The sequence below is a fragment of the Mesoplodon mirus genome (assembly GCF_964341445.2).
Source record: "Mesoplodon mirus genome assembly, chromosome: X".
Classification (NCBI taxonomy): Eukaryota; Metazoa; Chordata; class Mammalia; order Artiodactyla; family Ziphiidae; genus Mesoplodon; species Mesoplodon mirus.
In genome coordinates, this window is record NC_138981.1 from 80637124 (window position 1) to 80657513 (window position 20390).

Below are 20390 nucleotides of genomic sequence, written 5' to 3' on the forward strand. Positions count from 1 at the left end.
AACTGAATTCATATGATAAATAAACAATATTGTTAATATCTTCAAAAAACTTATAATTGGAAAATTTATTACTTATCCTTATTTTTAAATATTAATTCTAAGGGGTACAAGTTGACTTAAGATATTTTTCTAAAAATGACCATTTATGTTTCCTGTCTTTTTTGTCCTGTAATCTTTAGCTCTGGAGCCATTTACTCCCTATCTGTAACTTTACTTCAGGCTCTCTGACTAATGCAACTCCTATGAGGGCACATATAAGGAGTCTTGTTTACATATCTCATTCACTGAGCATTCATTCATTCAACAAACATTGACTGCCTACAATGTGCTTCACATTAAGGACAAAGTAGTGAACCAAAGATCATCATCACTGCTTTCATGGAATTTTGCTTTTGGCTTCCTCTTACCCTTGTACCACAATCCCAATAACTGGATCTATGTTCTGTCCCCTTCAAGTTATCTATCTATTATCTATTTAGCAATCATCTATCTATCTTTATCCTCTGTCAGTATGTGTATGTATATCAACAAGTTTATTAATCTCATATCTTAATTCCAATAATTTACCTGATTTTTCTTGAATTTTCAATGTAAACAAGCATACCAAATGAAAATGATGTTTTTTTATGTTTTCTTTCCAAATATGATCATTTTTATTTATTTATATTTGCATTACCACAATAGGTGATACTCTCAGTGCAATATTAGATAAGAGTGGAGGTAGTGGGTATCATTATCTCATTCTAGATGTCAGTGCAAAATCTTTCATTTCACCATTAGGTGTGTTGTTTGCTATAGGCTAATTAATAGATATCTCTTAATATTGGATTAAGAAAGACCCTTTCTATTTCTAGTTTAAATAACTTTTTATCATAAATAGGAGCTGGATTTTATCAAATGCATTTTCTGTATTTGTTGAAGTGATCACATTCTTTTTCTCTTCTTTTCTGCTAATGTGATAAAATACATAGAGTGATTTTCATTTGTTAAAACAACTATTAATTCCTAAAATAAACCAAAATTAGCTTTACTGTATTACCCCTTTCCTATATTGCACACTTTGTCTTGTTAAGATTTTATTTATAACTTTTGCATTTACCTTCATGGATGAGACTGTCCTATGGTAAGATTGGTACTATTTCTTCCTTAAATGTTTGGTAGATTTAACTATTAAAGCCATCTTGGCCTGGGTTGCTTTTAAGAAAGATTTTTCATTATCAACTGAATGTTGTTAATAGTTATGGAACTAATCCCAATTTATGTTTCCCCTATGGTATTTTTATTAGAATTGTTTCTATTTCATCCATATTTCCAATTATATGACATAGAGTAGTTTATGATAAATTCCTGCTAAACTTTCTCATGTACATAGAACTTTTAATAATATCCCCTATTTTAAGCAAGATATTTGTTTTTTGTTCCTTTACATTTTTTTTATTTTTTTCATCATTCTAGCTATAGATGTTTTGATATTATTATTATTTCAAAGAAGTAACCGTTTGTCATATTGATCCTCTGTTTTTATTTGTTTTCTTCTTTTTCTGTATCTTCTAATGTCACTTTTGTCTTTATGTGCTTAATTAGCTGTTTTTTCCTAACATTTTTATATGTTTACTAAGCTCACTGACTTTTCAGCCTTCATTCTTTTAAACAATGTGTGGAAAAAGTTAATGGTATGTCTGAAACTGCTATCCTTAAAAGAGACTTGCTTGCTAGATTGAACATTGGCTGGTATCTGGAAAATTAACTGGGAAACAGTTTCCTACATTAACATAAAATGCATCCTAAATAATTAGAGTAGTTCACTGTGCCTAAAAATTTGAATAAACAATGTGGTTTATATTGAATGCCTGCTTTACTTCTGGGAGTTTGGGATTTGGTATGTGCTAGACACAACGTTGCAACATGACTGATCTTTAATTTAAAATCCCAAAGGTCACAGATGGCATCATACTCAAAACACGAAAGTGTTTCTTCTAGTATCAAGAACAAGACAAGGTGACTCACTCTAACCACTTTTTTTCAACATAGTACTGGAAATCTTATCTGGAGCAATTAGGCAAGAAAAAAATAAAAATAAAAGTCATCTAAATCAGAAAGGAAAAAATAAAACTTTCTCTATCTGCACATGATATTATATATTGAAAACCCTAAACATTCCACAAAAAAACTTAGAAATAATAAATGAATTCAGTAAAATTGCAGGATGCAAAATCAATATAGAAAAATCACTTGCATTTCTATACACTATGAATGAACTATCAGAAAGAGAAATTAAGAAAATAATTCCATTTGAAAATGGAACAAAAAGAATAAGATACCTAGGAATAAACTTAACCAAGGAGGTGAAACATCTGTACACTGAAAACTACAAAAGTATAAGACACTGATGAAAGAAATTGAGGATGACACAAATAAATGGAAACATGTTTCATATTCATGGATTTGAAGAATTAATATTGTGAAAATTTTCTACTCCACAAAGTAATCTAAGGATTCAATGCAATCTCTAAAAATTTCAGTGGCATTTTTTCACAGAAATAGAACAATTCTAAAATTTTTATGAAACCACAAAAGATTCCAAATAGACAAAGCAAATTTGAGAAAGATTAAAGCTGTATGTATCACACTTTCTGATTTCAAACTATAGTACAAGATCTATAGTAATCAAAATAATATGGCATTGACATAAAAACAAACACACAGATCGGTAAAACAGGATACTCCACAAAGAAACCCATGTCTATATGGTCAATTAATTTATAACAAAGGAGCCAAGAATATGCAATGGGGAAAGGGTAGTCTCTTCAATAAGTGGTATTGGCAAACTGGACAGCTACATGCAAAAGAATGAAACTGGACACCTATCTTAAACCATACACAAAAAATCATATAAAATTGGATGTAAGACTTCAATGTAAGACCTGAAACCATAAAACTGCTAAAAGAAAACGTAGGTGTAAGCTTAACATAGGTCTTGGCAATGATTTTTTGAATTAGACCCTGTAAACAAAGGTGACAAAAGCAAAAATAAACAAGTGGGATTACATCAAACAAAAAAGCTTCTGCATATCATTCATGATTAGTGATATCGAGCATCTTTCCATGTGTCTGTTGGCCATCAGTAAGTCTTCTTTGAAAAAATGCCTGTTCAGCTCTCTGACCATTTTTTAATCAGTTCGTTGGGCTTTATTTGATATTGAGTTGTATGAGTTCACTACAAATTTTGGACATTTACCTCTTATCATACATACCTTTGCAAACACCTCTTCCCATTCAGTAGGTTGCCTTTTTGTTTTGTTGATCGTTTCCTTCTCTGTGCAAAAGCTTTGAAGTTTAATTAGGTCCTATTTATTTACTTTTGTTTTTGTTTCCCTTGCCTGAGCAGAGAGATCCAAAAAAAATATTGCTAAGACATGTCAAAGAGTGCACTGCCTATGTTTTCTTATGAGAGTTTTATGGTTTCAGGTCATACATCTAGATATTTAATCCATTTTGAGTTTATTTTTGTTTATGGGGTGAGAAAATGCTCTATTTTTATTCTTTTACATGTAGATTTCCAGTTTTCCTAACACCACTTACTGAAGTGGCTGTCTTTTCTCCATTGTATATTCTTGGCTTCTTTGTCATAAATTGACCATATGTGAGTGGGTTTACTTCTGTGTTCTTTATTTTAGTCCATTGATCTGTGTGTTTGTTTTTGTGCCAGTACCATTCTGTTTTGAGCTTTGTATTATAGTCTGAAGTCAGGAAGCATGATAACTTGTTCTTTTTTTCCTTAAGATTACTTTCGCTATTTGGGATCTTTTATGGTTCCACACAAATTTTAATATTATTTGTTTTAGTTCTGTAAAAAATGTCATAGGTATTTTTATTGGGATTGCATTAAATCTGAACATTGCTTTGGATAGCATGGCATTTTAGGGGCAAGATAGGTGAAGGGGATTAAGAGGTACAAACTAGTAGGTATAAAATAAATAAGAAGGATGTAATGTACAACACAGGAAATATAGCCAATATTTTATAATAACTTCATATGGAGCATAATCTATGGAAATACTGAATCATTATGTTGTACACCTGAAACTAATATAATATTATAATCAACAATACTTTAATAAGAAAATAACCCACAATATCACCTCACAGCTGTTAAGATGTCTATTATCATAAAAACAAGAAATAACAAGTCCTGGAGAGGATGTGGAGAAAAGGAAACCCTGTATATTGGTGCAGCTACTATGGAAAACTGTATGGAGATTCCTCAAAAAATTAAAAGTGGCACTACCATATGATCCAGCAATTCCACTTCTGGATATATATCTAAAGGAAATAAAATCACTACCTTGAAAAATATCTGCATCCCCTTGTTAATTGCAGCATTATTAACCATAGCCAAGACATGGAAACAACCTAAGTTTCCATGGACAGATGAATGGATAAAGAAAATGTGATGTGTATATATATATATATATATATATATATATATATATATATATATACATATATAATTTTTCAGCCATAAAGAGAAAGAAATCTTGCTTTTTGTGAGGACGTGGACCTTGATGGCATTTTGCTAATTGAAATAAATCAGATAGAGAAGACAAATACTGTATGATCTCACTTATATGTGGAATTTAAAAAAAAAAGAATTAGATACAGAGAACAGATTAGTAGTTGCCACAGGCAGGGGTGGCTTGGAGAAAAGGGGTGAAGGTGGTCAAAATGTAAAATCTGTTTATAAGTTCTGGGATGTAATGTACAGCGTGGTTATTATAGTTAACAATACTATGTTGTATATTTGGAAGTTGCTAAGAGAGTAGTTTTTTGGGGGGTGGGGAGTAGGTATTAAGTGTTCTCATCACAAGAAAAAAAATTGTAACTATATAAGGTGATTAACATTAACTAAACTTATTGCAGTTATTTATTTTTTTTATTTTTGAAGTATATACACATGTCAGATCATTAGACTGTATACACTCTTCCTGCTTGCATAGTTTCTGAAGAGAAGCCCAATGTAATTTTTATTCTTATTCCTCTATAGGTAAGTTTTTGTTTTGATTTACTTTATGTTTAGTTTGGTCTTCTGGCTTCTTTCAAGATTTTTTCTTTGTCTTTGCTATTCTGCACTGTTCTGTTCCCATATTTCTTCTCCTTTTCTTATTCCTATTATGTTTATGTTACACACTTTATAATTTTCCTACATTCTTGAATATCCCTTTTTTTTTCTTTTCATTCATTTTCTCCTCACTTTTTAGTTTGGAAAGTTTATTTTGACATTTCTTCAACCTTGATAAATATTTCCTCAGCCATGTCCAGTTATTTAAAGAACTTATCAAAGACATTCTTCATTTTTGTGATGCTGTTTTTGATTTCCGCCATTCCCAATTAATTATTTCTTTGAGCTTCTATTTGTCTGCTCACATGTTTATATTACCCATCTGTTTTTGCATAGTTTCAACTTTTTTCTGTTAAAGCCCTAGTCTATTAATCTTTATTGTTGTATCCAAGTCTAATAATTCAAAAATTTCCATAATATATAATCCTGTTTTGATGTTAGCCCTGCTCTTTCAAACTGTTTTGTGTTTTTTAGTGTGCTTAATAATATTTTTGTTGCAAGCTGTATAAGATGTACTGGTTAAAAAACTGAGGTTAGTAGGTCTTTAGCGTGAGGTTTCATGTTTATCTGTCTAGGGATTAGTTTGTCTTTACTGTTTGCTATAGTTTACTTACAGTGTCGATGCTAAAATTTATTCTGTTGTCCTTGTTTTTGTTGCCCCTGTTGTCTTTGGGTTTCCCTTGAGATTTCTTAAAAATCATAGGGAACCTACAGTTTTTTAACTTGTATTCTGTTACTATATAAGAGCCCTATTGATGTAGAGGTAAGGCATAGAGAGAGAAGGGAGGCATTCTATCTACCTATAATTGTCTCAGTCTTTCACGGAGCCTGTGCCCCTGGGCTGTGGCCTTTACAAGCATATCTCAGTTTTTCTATTTTGTTTTTTATGGTGAGTATTTTCTTCCTTTTCTTTATTTTATTTTATTTTATTTTATTAACATTTTTATTGGAGTATAATTGCTTTACAATGGTGTGTTAGTTTCTGCTTTATAACAAAGTGAATCAGTTATACATATATCACCATATATCCTTCCCTTTCATCTCCCTCCCACCCTCCTGATCCCATCCTTCTAGCTGGTGAGAAAGCACTGAGCTGATCTCCCTGTGCTATGTGACTGCTTCCCACTAGTTATCTATTTTACATTTGGTAGTGTATACATGTCCATATATACACTACCACTCTCTGACTTTGTCCCAGCTTACCCTTCCCCCCACCCGTGTCCTCAAATCCATTCTCTAGTAGGTCTGCATCTTTATTCCCATCATGTCCCTAGGTTCTTCGTTTTTTTAGATTCCATATATATGTGTTAGCATATGGTATTTGTTTTTCTCTTTCTGACTAACTTCACTCTTCATGACACACTCAAGATCCATCCAACTCATTACAAATAACTCAATTTCATTTCTTTTTATGGCTGAGTAATATTCCATTATATATATGTACCATATCTTCTTTCTCCATTCATCTGTTGATGGACACTTAGGTTGCTTCCAGGTCCTCGCTATTACAAATAGAGCTGCAATGAAAATTGTGGTACAAGACTCTTTTTGAATTCTGGTTTTCTCAGGGTATATGCCCGGTTGTGGGATTGCTGGGTCGTATGGTAATTTTATTCTTAGCTTTTTAAGGAACCTCCATATTGTTCTCCATTTTGGCTGTATCAATTTACATTCTCAACAATAGTGTAAGAGGGTTCCCTTTTCTCCACACCCTCTCCAGCATTTATTGTTTCTAGATTTCTTGATGATGGCCATTCTGACTGGTGTGAGAAGATATCGCATTGTAGTTTTGATTTGCATTTCTCTAATGATTAATGATGTTGAGCATTCTTTCATGTGTTTGTTGGCAATCTGTATATCTTCTTTGGAGAAATGTCTATTTAGGTCTTCTGCCCAATTCTGGATTGGGTTGTTTGTTTTTTGGTTATTCAGCTGCATGACCTGCTTGTAAAATTTGGAGATTAATTGTTTGTCAGTTGCTTCATCTGCAAATATTTTCTCCAATTCTGAGTGTTTTATTTAGTTCTTGTTTATGGTTTCCTTTGCTGTACAAAAGCTTTTAAGTTTCAATAGGTCCCATTAGTTTATTTTTGTTTTTATTTCCATTTCTCTAGGATGTGGGTCAAAAAGGATCTTGCTGTGATTTATGTCATAGAGTATTCTCCTTATGTTTTCCTTTAGGATTTTGATAGTTTCTGGACTTACATTTAGGTCTTTAATCAATTTGAGCTTATTTTTCTGTATGGCTTCAGGGAGTGTTCTAATTTCATTCTTATACACGTAGCTCTCCAGTTTTCCCAGCACCACTTATTGAAGAAACTGCCTTTTCTCCATTGTATATACTTGCCTCCTTTATCACAGATAAGTTTACCATATGTGTGTGGGTTTATCTCTGGGCTTTCTATCCTGTTCCATTGATCTATATTTCTGTTTCTGTGCCAGTACCATACTGTCTTTATTACTGTAGCTTTGTAGTATAGTCTGAAGTCAAGGAACCTGATTCCTCCAGCTCCGTTTTTCTTTCTCAAGATTGCTTTGGCTATTCGGGGTCTTTTGTGTTTCCATGCAAATTGTGAACTTCTCTGTTCTAGTTCTGTGAGAAATGCCAGTGGTAGTTTGATAGGGATTGCATTGAATCTGTAGATTGCTTTGGGTAGTAGAGTCATTTTCACAATGCTAATTCTTCCAATCCAGGAACATGGTATATCTCTCCATCTGTTTGTATCATCTTTAATTTCTTTTATCAGTGACATAATTATCTGCCTACAGGTCTTTTGTCTCCTTAGGTAGGTATAGTCCTAGATATTTTATTATTTTGTTGCAATGGTAAATGGTAGTGTTTTCTTAAGTTCACTTTCAGATTTTTCATCATTAGTGTATAGGAATGCAAGAGATTTATGTGCATTAATTTTGTATCCTACTATTTTACCAAATTCATTGATTAGATCTAGTAGTTTTCTGGTAGCATCGTTAGGATTCTCCATATAGTATCATGTCATCTGCAAACAGTGGGAGCTTTACTTCTTCTTTTCCAATTTGGATTCCTTTTATTTCTTTTTCTTCTCTGACTGCTGTGGCTAAAACTTCTAAAACTATTTTGAATCATAGTGGTGAGAATGGGCAACCTTGTCTTCTTCCTGAACTTAGTGGAAATGCTTTCAATTTTTCACCATTGAGGATGATGTTAACTGTGGGTTTGTCATATATGGCTTTTATTATGTTGAGGAAGGTTACCTCTATGCCTACTTTCTGCAGGGTTTTTATCATAAAGCAGTGTTGAATTTTGTCAAAATATTTCTCTGCATGTATTGAGATGTTCATATGACTTTTCTCCTTCAATTTTTTAAAATGGTGTATCACATTGATTAATTTGCGTATATTGAAAAATCTTTGCATTACTGGGATACACCTCACTTGATCATGGTGTATGATCCTTTTAATGTGCTATTGGATTCGGTTTGCTAGTATTTTGTTGAACATTTTTGCCTATATGTTCATCAGTGTTATTAGCCTGTAGTTTTCTTTCTTTGTGACATCTTTGTCTGGTTTTGGTATCAGGGTGATGGTGGCCTTGTAGAATGAGTTTGGGAGTGTTCCTCCCTCTGCTATATTTTGGAAGAGTTTGAGAAGGATAGGTGTTCACTCTTCTCTAAATGTCTGATAGAATTTGCTTGTGAAACTATCTAGTCCTGGGTTTTGTTTGTTCGAAGATTTTTAATCATAGTTTCAATTTCAGTGCTTGTGGTTGGTCTCTTTATATTTCCTATTTCTTCCTGGTTCAGTCTCGGAAGGTTGTGATTTTCTAAGAATCTGTCCATTTCTTCCAGGTTGTCTATTTTATTGGTATAGAGTTGCTTGTACTAATCTCTCATGATCCTTTGTATTTCTGCTGTCTCAGTTGTTATTTCTCCTTTTTCATTTCTAATTCTATTGATTTGAGTCTTCTCCCTTTTTTTCTTGATGAGTCTGGCTAATGGTTTATCTTTATTTTTCTTAAAGAAAAAGGTTTTAGTTTTAATGATCTTTGTTGTTATTTCCTTCATTTTTTCATTTATTTCTGATCTGATATTTATGATTTCTTTCCTTCTGCTAACTTTGGGATTTTTTTTGCTCTTTTTTCCCTAATTGGTTTAGGTGTAAGGTTAGGTTGTTTATTTGCTATGTTTCTTATTTCTTAAGGTAGCATTGTATTCCTATAAACTTCCCTTTGAAAACGGCCTTTGATGCATCCCATAGGTTTTGGGTTGTCATGTTTTTATTGTCATTTGTTTCTAGGTATTATTGATTTTTTATTTGATTTCTTCAGTGTTGTCTTGGTTATTAAGTAGTGTATTGTTTAGCCTCCATGTGTTTGTATTTTTTACAGATTTTTTCATGTAATTCATATCTAGTTTCATAGCCTTGTGGTGTGAAAAGATACTTGATACAATTTCGATTTTCTTAAATTTACCAAGGCTTTATTTGTTACCCAAGATATGATCTGTCCTGGAGAATGTTCCATGAGCACTTGAGAAGAAAGTGTATTCTGTTGTTTTTGGGTGGAATGTCCTATAAATATCAATTCAATCCCTCTTGTTTAAGGTATCATTTAAAGCTTGTGTTTCCTTATTTATTTTCATTTTGGATGATCTGTTCATTGGTGAAAGTGGGGTATTAACTCCCCTACTATGATTGTGTTACTGTCTATTTCCGCTTTTATGGCTGTTAGAATTTGCTTTATGTATTGATGTGCTACTATGTTGGGTGCATAAATATTTAGAATTGTTATATCTTCTTCTTGTACTAATCCATTGATCATTAGGTAGTGTCCTTCTTTATGTCTTGTAATAGTCTTTGTTTTAAAGTCTATTTTGTCTGATGTGAGAATTGCCACTCCAGCTTTCTTTTGATTTCCATTTGCATGGAATATATTTTTCCATCCCCTCACTTTCAGTCTGTATGTGTTCCTACGTCTGAAGTGGGTCTCTTGTACACAGCATATATATAGATCTTGTTTTTGTATCCATTCAGCCAGTCCTTGTGTTTTGCTTGGAGCATTTAATTCATTTACATTTAAGGTAATTATCGATATGTATGTTCCTATTACCATTTTCTTAATTGTTTTGGGTTTGTTATTGTAGGTCTTTTCCTTCTCTTGTGTTTCCTGCCTAGAGAAATTCCTTTAGCATTTGTTATAAAGCTGGTATTGCTGTCCTGAATTCTCTTAGCTTTTGCTTGTCTGTAAATGTTTTAATTTCTCCATTAAATCTGAATTAGATCTTTGCTGGTTAGAGTAATCTTGGTTGTAGGTTTTTCCCTTTCATCACTTCAAATATATCCTGCCACTCCCTTCTGGCTTGCAGAGTTTCTGCTGTAAGTTCAGCTGCTAACCATCTGGGGATTCCCTTGTATGTTATTTGTTGTTTTTTTTCCTTTCTGCTTTTAATATTTTTTTCTTTCTTTTTGATTTTTAATATTTTGATTAATATGTATTTTGGTGTTTCTCCTTGGATTTACCCTGTATCAGACTCTCTGTGCTTCCTGGACTTGATTAACTATTTCATTTACCATGTTAGGGAAATTTTCAACTATAAGTTCTTCAAATATTTTCTCACTCCCTTTTTTTTACTCTTCTTCTGGGACCCCCATAATTCGAATGTTGGTGCATTTAATATTCTCCCAGAGGTCTGTGAATCTCTCCTCAATTCTTTTCATTCCTTTTTTCTTTATTCTGCTCTGTGGTAGTCATTTCCACTATTTTATCTTCCAGGTCACTTATCCGTTCTTCTACCTCAGTTATTCTGCTATTGATCCCTTCTCGAGAATTTTTAATTTTATTTTTTTGTGTTGTCCATGATTGCTTGTTTGCTCTTTAGTTCTTCTAGGTCCTTGTTAAAGGTTTCTTGTTTTTTCTCCATTCTATTTCCAAGACTTTGGATCATCTTTTCTTTCATCATTCTGAATTCCCTTTCAGGTAGACTTCCTATTTTCTCTTCATTTGTTAAGGCTGGTGGGTTTGTACTTTGCTCCTTCATCTGCTGTGTGTTTCTCTGTCTTCTCATTTTGCTTGAATTACTGTGTTTCGGGTCTCCTTTCTGCAGGCTGCAGGTTCATAGTTCCTGTTGTTTTTCATGTCTGCCCCCAGTGGCTAAGGTTGGTGCTGTGGGTTATGTAGAATTCCTGATGGAGGGGACTAGTGTCTGTGTTCTGGTGGATGAGGCTGTATCTTGCCTTTCTTGTGGGCAGATCCACGTCTGTTGGTGTGTTTTGAGGTGTCTGTGACCTTGTTATGATTTTAGGCAGCCTCTCTGCTAATGGGTGGTGTTGTACTCCTGTCTTGCTAGTTGTTTGGCATAGGGTATGCAGCACTGTTGCTTGCTAGTCATTGAGTGGAGATGGGGCTTGGCATTGAGATGGAGATCTCTGTGAGATTTTTGCCATTTGATATTACTTGGAGGTTGGAAGTCTGTTGTGGACCAGTGTCCTGAACCTGGCTCTCCCACCTCAGAGGCACAGCCCTGACACCTGGCTGGAGCACCAAGAGCCTATCATTCACCTGGCTCAGAATAAAAGTGAGAAAATAGGAAAGAAAGAAAGAAAATGCTAAAATAAAATAAAGTAAAATAGTTATTAATATAAAAAACAAAAAATAATTAATAAAATTTTTAAGTAATTAAAAAGAAAGAAAGAAGAGAACAACCAAGCCAAAAAACAAATCCACCAATGATAACAAGCACTGAAAACTATACTAAAAAAAAAAAAAAGGACAGACAGAACCCTAGGTCAAGCGTTAGTAGCAAAGCGATACAGACAATATCACACACAGAAGCATACACATACACACTCACAAAAAGAGGAAAAAGAGGAAAAAAATATATATGTTGTTGCTCCCAAAATCCACCTTCTCAATTTGGGATGATTCGTTGTCTATTCAGGTATTCCACCAATGCAGGGTACATCAATGTGACTGTGGAGATTTAATCCGCTGCTCCTGAGGCTGCTGGGAGAGATTTCCCTCTCTCTTCTTTGTTCACACAGCTCCTAGGTTTCAGCTTTGGATTTTGCCCTGCCTCTGCATATAGGCCTCCTGAGGGCATCTCTTCTTTGCTCAGGCAGGACGGGGTTAAAGTAGCAGCGGCTTCTGGGTCTCAGGCCCTCTCAGGCTGGTGAGATGGAGGGGTGCGGAGTTTGGAGCGAGCTTGCAACAGCAGAGGCCAACATGACGTTGCACCAGCCTGAGGTGTGCCGTGTGTTCTCCTGGGGAAATTCTCCCTGAATCAGGGGACACTGGCAGTGGCAGGTTGTGCAGGCTTCTGGGAGGGGAAGTGTGGATAGTGACCTGTGCTCGCACACAGGCTTCTTTGTGGCAGTGGCAGCAGCAGCAGCCTTAGCGTCTCATGCCCGTCTCTGGGTTCCACACTGATAGCCGCAGCTCGCGCCTGTCTCTGGAGCTCCTTTAAGCAGCACTCTTAATCCCCTCTCCTCCCGCTCCAGGCAACAAAGAGGCAAGAAAAAGTCTCTTCCCTCTTCGGCAGTTCCAGACCTTTTCCCGGACTCCCTCCCGGCTAACCGTGGTGCACTAGCCCCCTTCAGGCTGTGTTCATGCAGCCAACCCCAGTCCTCCCCCTGGGATCCGTCCGAAGCTGGAGCCTCAGTTCCCAGCCCCCGCCCATCCCAGCAGGTGAGCAGACAAGCCTCTCGGGCTGGTGAGTGTGGGTTGGCACCGATCCTCTGTGCGGGAATATCTCCGCTTTGCCCTCTGCACCCCTGTTGCTGTGCTCTCCTCCACAGCCCCGAAGCGTCCCCCCTCTGCCATGTGCAGTCTCTGCCCACGAAGGGGCTTCCTAGTGTATAGAAACCTTTCCTCCTTCACAGCTCCCTCCCATTGGTGCAGGTCCCATCCCTCTTCTTTTGTCTCTGTTTTTTCTTTTTTGTTTTACCCTACCCAGGTACGTGGGGAGTTTCTTGCCTTTTGGCAGGTCTGAGTTCTTCTTCCAGCGTTCAGTAGGTGTCCTGTAGGAGTTGTTCCATGTGTAGATGTATTTCTGATGTATTTGTGTGGAGGAAGGTGACCTCCATGTCTTACTCTTCCGCCATCTTGAATCTCCTCCCACTTCCCAGTTTTTCTTGATTTATTCCCCCTTAAGTAAAATAGAAAGACTATTGGGGGCTAGAGTTGGGTATATTCCTCTCTGAAGATGAGTTAGGCTTTGGTGAAATAGTTTCTCTCAAGAGCATATCTTGTTAAGAAGAACAGAATTCTCTGGGCATATTTTAAAATGGCTTCTTCTTCCCTACTTCCACTGGAAGCAGAGGAGGAGTTTTCTCAGCTTTCAATGTAATAACCTGGTTGAGTCCTGGTGGTAAAACTCATGAAGGTGTGGGGATTCACTTTTCTTCCCCACTCCCTGGTACTTTTACTCTCAAACTGTCCACACTGATCCTCCAGTGGTTTTTCAGTTACCATTTAATCATTCCTATCTCAGTAGTAGTTTTCATGGAATTTTCTGCTCCAGGACTTCTGCTCAGGTAAGTTGTGTTTCTCTGTATTGTTCTGTCTGTCTCTTTAATTTTGAGGACAAGTGATTTGCCCTATGACCTCAGTTCTCTGATTGACCTAGGCAGAGTTGTTGATTTTCCATTTGTTCAGCGTTTTGTGTGTGTGTGTGTGTGTGTGTGTGTTTGGTTAGGAGGGGTGACTTCCTAGCTCCATACTTTCTAGGTCAGAAACTGAAAATCCCCACTGATCTTTTTAACATCTTTATATTTTGAACTTTTCCAGAATATCATATAATTGGAATCATGTAATATCTAGCTTGTTTAGAGTAGCTTCTTTCTCTTATCAATGTACATTAAAGATACATTAATGGGGGGGCATTGAGGAGGGTGCTTGGTAGCTTATTTGTTTTAATCATTGAGCAATATTCCATTGTATGGATGTACCATTATTTCTTTATCCATTCATCAGAGGACTTATTGGGGACTTCCAGTTTTTGTGGACTATGACTGTAGCTACCATATATATCTCCATTCATAATTTTCTGTGGACATAAGTTTTTAACTCATTGCGATAAATACCCAGAAACACAATTCCTGGATCACATGATAGTATTATGTTTAGCTTTGTAAGATACTACTAAACTGTATTCCAAAAGGGCTATACCTCTTTACCTTCCTACCAGCAAGCAATAAGAGTTCTTTGTACTCCACATCCTTACAATAATTATAGCCATTCTAAGAGGTATGTAGTAGTATCTTATTGTTGTTCAATTTGCATTTCCTTAATGATAAATTATGTTTAGCATCTTTTCATATGTTTATCTTATTTGTTGAAGTAAATACATAGATTTTTCCCTATTTTAAAAATTGCATTTTGTTTTTTCTTATTAGTCAGCTTTTAATAGTTATTTGTACACTGTGGACAAAAATCCTTCATCTGATATGTGTTTTCCAAATATTTTCTGCCAGCCCAAGGCTTGGCATTCTTCTTCTAAGAATATCTTCAACAAATCAAATATTTAAAATTGTGCATTAAATTGTCTTTGCTCCTTTGTCAAAGATAAATTGATTATATTTGTGTGGGTTTATTTATGGACTGATTCTATTCCTTTGACATATATGTCTATTCTTTTGCTAATACCATATTGCCTTGATTATTATAGTTTTCACATAATGAAACTAAGTAATCTGAATAACCTAGCTTTGTTCTTCATTTTTGTTTTTAGTATACTAAAAAATGACTATATAAACTTTAGAATCAGTTTCATGATAGGTATGAAAGTGTTTACTGGGACTTTAATTGAATCTATAGATCAATATGAGAGAAATTGTCATATTAACAATACTGCATCTTTCAATCCATGAACCTGGAATATTTTTCCACTTATTTAGATATTCCTTAATTTCTTTCACAGTTATTTAGCTTTCCCCACAGATTCTATACATATTTTATTAGATTTATATCTATGCATTTCATTTTTTTGGTGTTTTGTAAATAGCACTGTTTCTTTTGAAATTTCAACTGTTCATTGCTAGTATAGGAAGGCAAGTAATATTCGTATATTAACCTTGAATCTCACAACATTGCTATACTTACTTATTAGTTTCAGGAGTTTTAAAAATATATTATTTGGGTTTTTTTATATATGCAATTGTATAATCTGTAAATGACATTTTACACCTTCATTTTCCATCTGAATACCTTCTATTTACTTTCTTATCTTATTGCACTAGCTCCAGTATCAAAACACACTTTTTATTATGTCCTAAAATTTTTCTAGGAAACTCTAACTCGGAAAATACTGTCCTGCTGAAGACAGGAGCTGGCAACTGAAGCACTTTACAAAAATTCTGCTATGCAAGCAAAGAAAGAGAGTTGCTGCTTTCCTTTCCCTGAGGAGCAAAAGTCTAGATTTCCCAAAATGCATCATAAGATGAGTACAGAATATTCTCCAATAATTACACAAATGTACAAAGAAAATTATTTTTGAATGGACAAATATTTGCTAGAACCTGGACTGAGGCCACCAAACTCATTTTCACACATAAAAATAGCTGCCTTTGAACTCAAGTGTTACTTAATAAAAAGTTTGAAGGCCTGTTTTTGTCAAAAGAGTTTTCACCTTTACATGGCAAAACTTTACTATGAAAAAAGCTGTGCAGCTTGTCAATTATTCTACACATTTTTTAAATTGCTCATTTCAACATACAAACCAGCTTAATAACTGTCATCAGTTTGAGCAATGTTTCAGATTTTTATAGTTTGTATTTCATATGGATGAGTAGATCCAATAATATTAATAATAAGAAATGTCTCTGAATGCATAATTTGTCCTGTTTTATTTTTTTTGTTTCTTTTTTTTCTCTTAATATAAACCAAGCCTAAAGATATATATCCCAAATGCTAGGACATTCAAATATGACCTTATTAGGTAGTCCCTAATATTCAGCTACAACTATGACTCTTCTTCTACTGTGTCATAGCAAAATGGGGGAGGAAAATAAACTTGGATAATTGCATTTAAATATTTAATTTTATTTTTTGATGCATTAAATCTTGGTGATACTCAATGACAGGAAATGAATATTTGGAATTCAGAGCATTTCTAAAGATCCCCATTAGGAAACTTACTGTTGTACATGTTTTGGTACATATACACCAACATGCAAAATTATTATAGATAATTTTAAATTAAAAACATTGAATGGTAGTTATAGACTATAATTACACTAGAATGAATCAGGACAAGATTTTTCTCTGCACAGCAGAGAATATAATAGAATGAACATCAAGTTCATCATACAACCTGAATGATCTTCTGTTAGTGGAACAACAGCATTCAACTTTCTAAATTTACATTGAGAATATAACTCAACACTTGCAAATATTCTCAGTACCCACGAGACACTATGATTGTGGGGATACCAAGGGACTGATCTAGATTGGAGGAGACTAAATAGATATAAGTACTAAACAGATATGAACTGTGGGATCCTGTGTTGGATCCTGGACCAGATAAAGGGTATTAGGGAGAAAACTCATAAAATAAATTCTGTAGATTAGTTAACAGTATTGTACTAAATTTAATTTCCTGCATTTAATAAGTGTCGATGAAAAATTAATCAGTCAATCTAAAAAAGAAATAGCATTTTTTATTTGAGCCAAATTGAGGATTATAACCTGGGAACTGCGTCTCAGAAAGCTCCAAGAACGGTTTTGCCTGTTAGAAGTCAAAACACAGTAATATAAGTTTTTTTCAGACAGACAGCTCTATATTAAATAATGTGTCTAAGTATCATCATGGCCCCTTACAAAATCAAGAAGGAATGTTATCTTTAAGGAGTTGTCTTATTGGTGCTAAGAGAATGTTGCTCTTTATAGTCGAACAGGTAATTCTGCCGATGGGGAGGTTTGGTCGATGAATAATGCAGATACACAATGCACAGTAGAGGGGAAAGAGGGGACCAAAGGGAAGAGAAAAAATTTTATGTTTACATTTTTCTTATCTTGCTGTAAAATATGAATTTTATTTCACATAAGTATACTATGGTTATGTAAGATATTAACATTAGTGGAAATTAAGTAAGGGGATAAGGAAACCTCTGTGATATTTTTACAAGTTTCTTAAGTCTAGATTTTTTTCCATATAGTAATATGAAATATCTGAATAAAGATATTTAACTTATTTTATATATATATATATATATATATATATATATATATATATATACATTTTAAATGAGAAATATCTCAATTATTTCAAAAAGTTCATTTTCAGAATTGGAAAGTAAATCAAATTAACTTTATAGTAATAAGCACTTCCTACTTACTATTGCATATTTCTTAAATTCCTCAAAGGACATTCTAATAAATTATCTCACTTGCCACTTACATCAATCCTGTAAAGAAAATATCAGATCCATGTTACAAATTAGGAACAAATGCTCATTGAGGTGACAGAATATCTTGTCCAAGAGCATACAACAATTTGTAACAGAGCTGTGTCTTAGTTCACTTCCCTTTACCATGATATCCTGCTGCTTCCAAATGCCTACTATGTGCAAGATACCCTGCTAGCTTATCTGATATGACATTTGATACATTGTTAAAATAAAACTGCACAGAAATTTTAAAAAGCATATTCTAAAACTGAAAGGCTTTGTTGTAGCTTGTTGAGAGCATTAGACATGGATCAAAGATGTGATATCAGGTGATGATAAAGAAGTAGTCAACTGAGCAGGCACCTTTGATCAGGAACACAAGAGTGTAATCTCTCTTTTATTATGTTGTAGCTTCAAGCTCCTCAGATTTTAGACAGACTCTGATACTTTTCTGAGCAACCATGTTGCTTTTTTATTTTTTTTATTTTTTTAAGATAATACAGCATCAATGATGGAGAGAAAACCAATTTGTTCTGTCAAAATTCACTTATTGTGCACTGTGGGTGTTTCTCCATTTGGCAGATTTATGCTTCATATTAAAACTAAAAGCAATACAATTGCCAATTGACATACTTATCTTTGACATTTACTGTCACACTTCTCACTGCTCAAAGGACAACAACAGCTTAATATTTCTATTTTGTTGATGTTAAATTACTAACCTACTACCAAATCTTACTCCCTCAAGATATTGAGCAGCACGGTGAAAATCATCAGTGGCAGAAGCAGACATAGGGCTAGTAATGCTATCTTTTGTAAAACATATAATCCCTAGTTGGAATGGATGAAAGAAGAAGGGTGATTATGTTTGAGAATGTTTTTAGTAAAGCTATCACTATAGAAGGTGGCTAGTTTGACAATGCAGGCAAAGCCACCTTTTAATCACACCAGAGTTACAACCTGGAAAGTGTCAGAGAAAACTGCTCCACATTGTGTTTTCTAATTGTTAAAAGTCACTCTTGAAAATGTTTCATTTTTGACCACAGTAACTTGGTTCCTTTAACTGTCAGGACCAAGTAAATTTAGTGAGTCATCCTAGCTTTGATTTTAGGGATACAAATCTACTAGGAGCTGTACTGAAAAACTCAATTTACATTAAGAATTCTTAAAAGAGCTTCACAAGTTCTGGTGATAAAGAGTAGGTTAAAACCATTTCCTCTGGCGCCTTCATTCACTCAAAATCATTCTTTCAATGATTATTTATTGACTATATTTCATATGCTATGCACTTTTCTAGATGCTAGAGAAAAGGCAGTGAATCAAATATTCAAAATCTCTGCTTTCAGAAGCTCACATGCTTTTGGGAAGATGATAACTAATGTCAACATAAAAATTAATCAGTTGATCCAGGAAAGAAATGGAAAATTTTATTCAAGCCAAATTGAGATTGTCACCTGGGAACAGCATCTCAGAAATCTCCAAAACTGTTCCACTCATTTGTAGTCAAAGCACAGCTATACAAGTTTTTTTTTTGAGACAGAGAGATGTACATTAAATGAGGTATTATTGACAGTTTATACAATTCAGATCTGCAAGTACAAAGTGGTAGGTCATCATAATCCTTTACAAGATCAAGAAGGAATGTTATCCCAAATTAAGAGTTTGAGATTAAAATATACAGGCTATTACTATATATAAAATAGATAACCAAAAAGGACCTACTGTAGAGCACAGGGAACTATACTGAATATCTTGCAATAACCTACAATGGAAAAGAATTCTAAAAAAGTATCTGTATACATAGTATAACTGAATCACTTTGCTGTACGCCTGAAACTAACACAACATTGTAAATCAACTATATTTCAATAAAATTTTTTAAAAAGAAAAGGAATGTTATCTTTTAAGGAGTTGTCTTGTTGGTGCTATGACAATGTTCCTATTTATGGTTGAGCAGGTATTTCTGCCAATGCAGGAGGTTTGGTCGATGCATAATGCAGATACACAATGCATAGTAGAGGGAAGAGAGGAGGCCAAAGGGCAGAGAAAAATTTTATGTCTAAATTTTTCTTATCTGGCCATAAAATATGAATTTTATTTCACACTAATATTTGTTAAGGTAGTATCCTACTTCTAGTCATTTAATTATCACAGCAACCCTATGATATATATATATATATATATATATATATATATATATTAAGAACCACCTTAGCTAATGCTTCCATAAAATACACAATTGGAGAGAGTTTTTATAGTATTATTGCAAGAAATTTGTTAATTTTTATAACATTTAGGTTGATTTTTAAGATACTAACACAAATTTTTAAAATTATTTTACCAACTAGATTTCTTACCTAAGAATATTACCCTTATATGAGATTTTTCATATCATAGTTCACACATATAAATACGTTTAACATAATGATTTCATATCAAAACTTATTGTGGTTAGTTTGATTTATTTATGGTTCTACGTACTATTTTTACCCTTCTCTCCATATTGAAAATGAAATAATTACAATACAAACATTATTAAGATATTATTAAAAAATAAAAGCCCATTAAAATTATCTCACTATGAAATTTATCCCTTGCTTTGTAAAATTAATAAGTATGATGATGGTGACCCTATATCAGATGCTGACTGCAGAAATGGAGAGGTGTTACAGGTATACACATACACATGAAAAAATTAATTTAATTTAGATAACTTTCACTTTGAAAAAAAGTAATTTATCACATGTGTGACAGTTTAGATATGATAAAAGGAAAAGTATTCCAGAAAAAAATTTAAAGAAATTTTTCAATGAAGTAATCTCTGAATTTTCCACTATCTTACTTTTTAATTGAGATAAAATTCATATCACAAAATTCACATTTTAAAGTGTAAAATTCAGTGTTTTTTGTA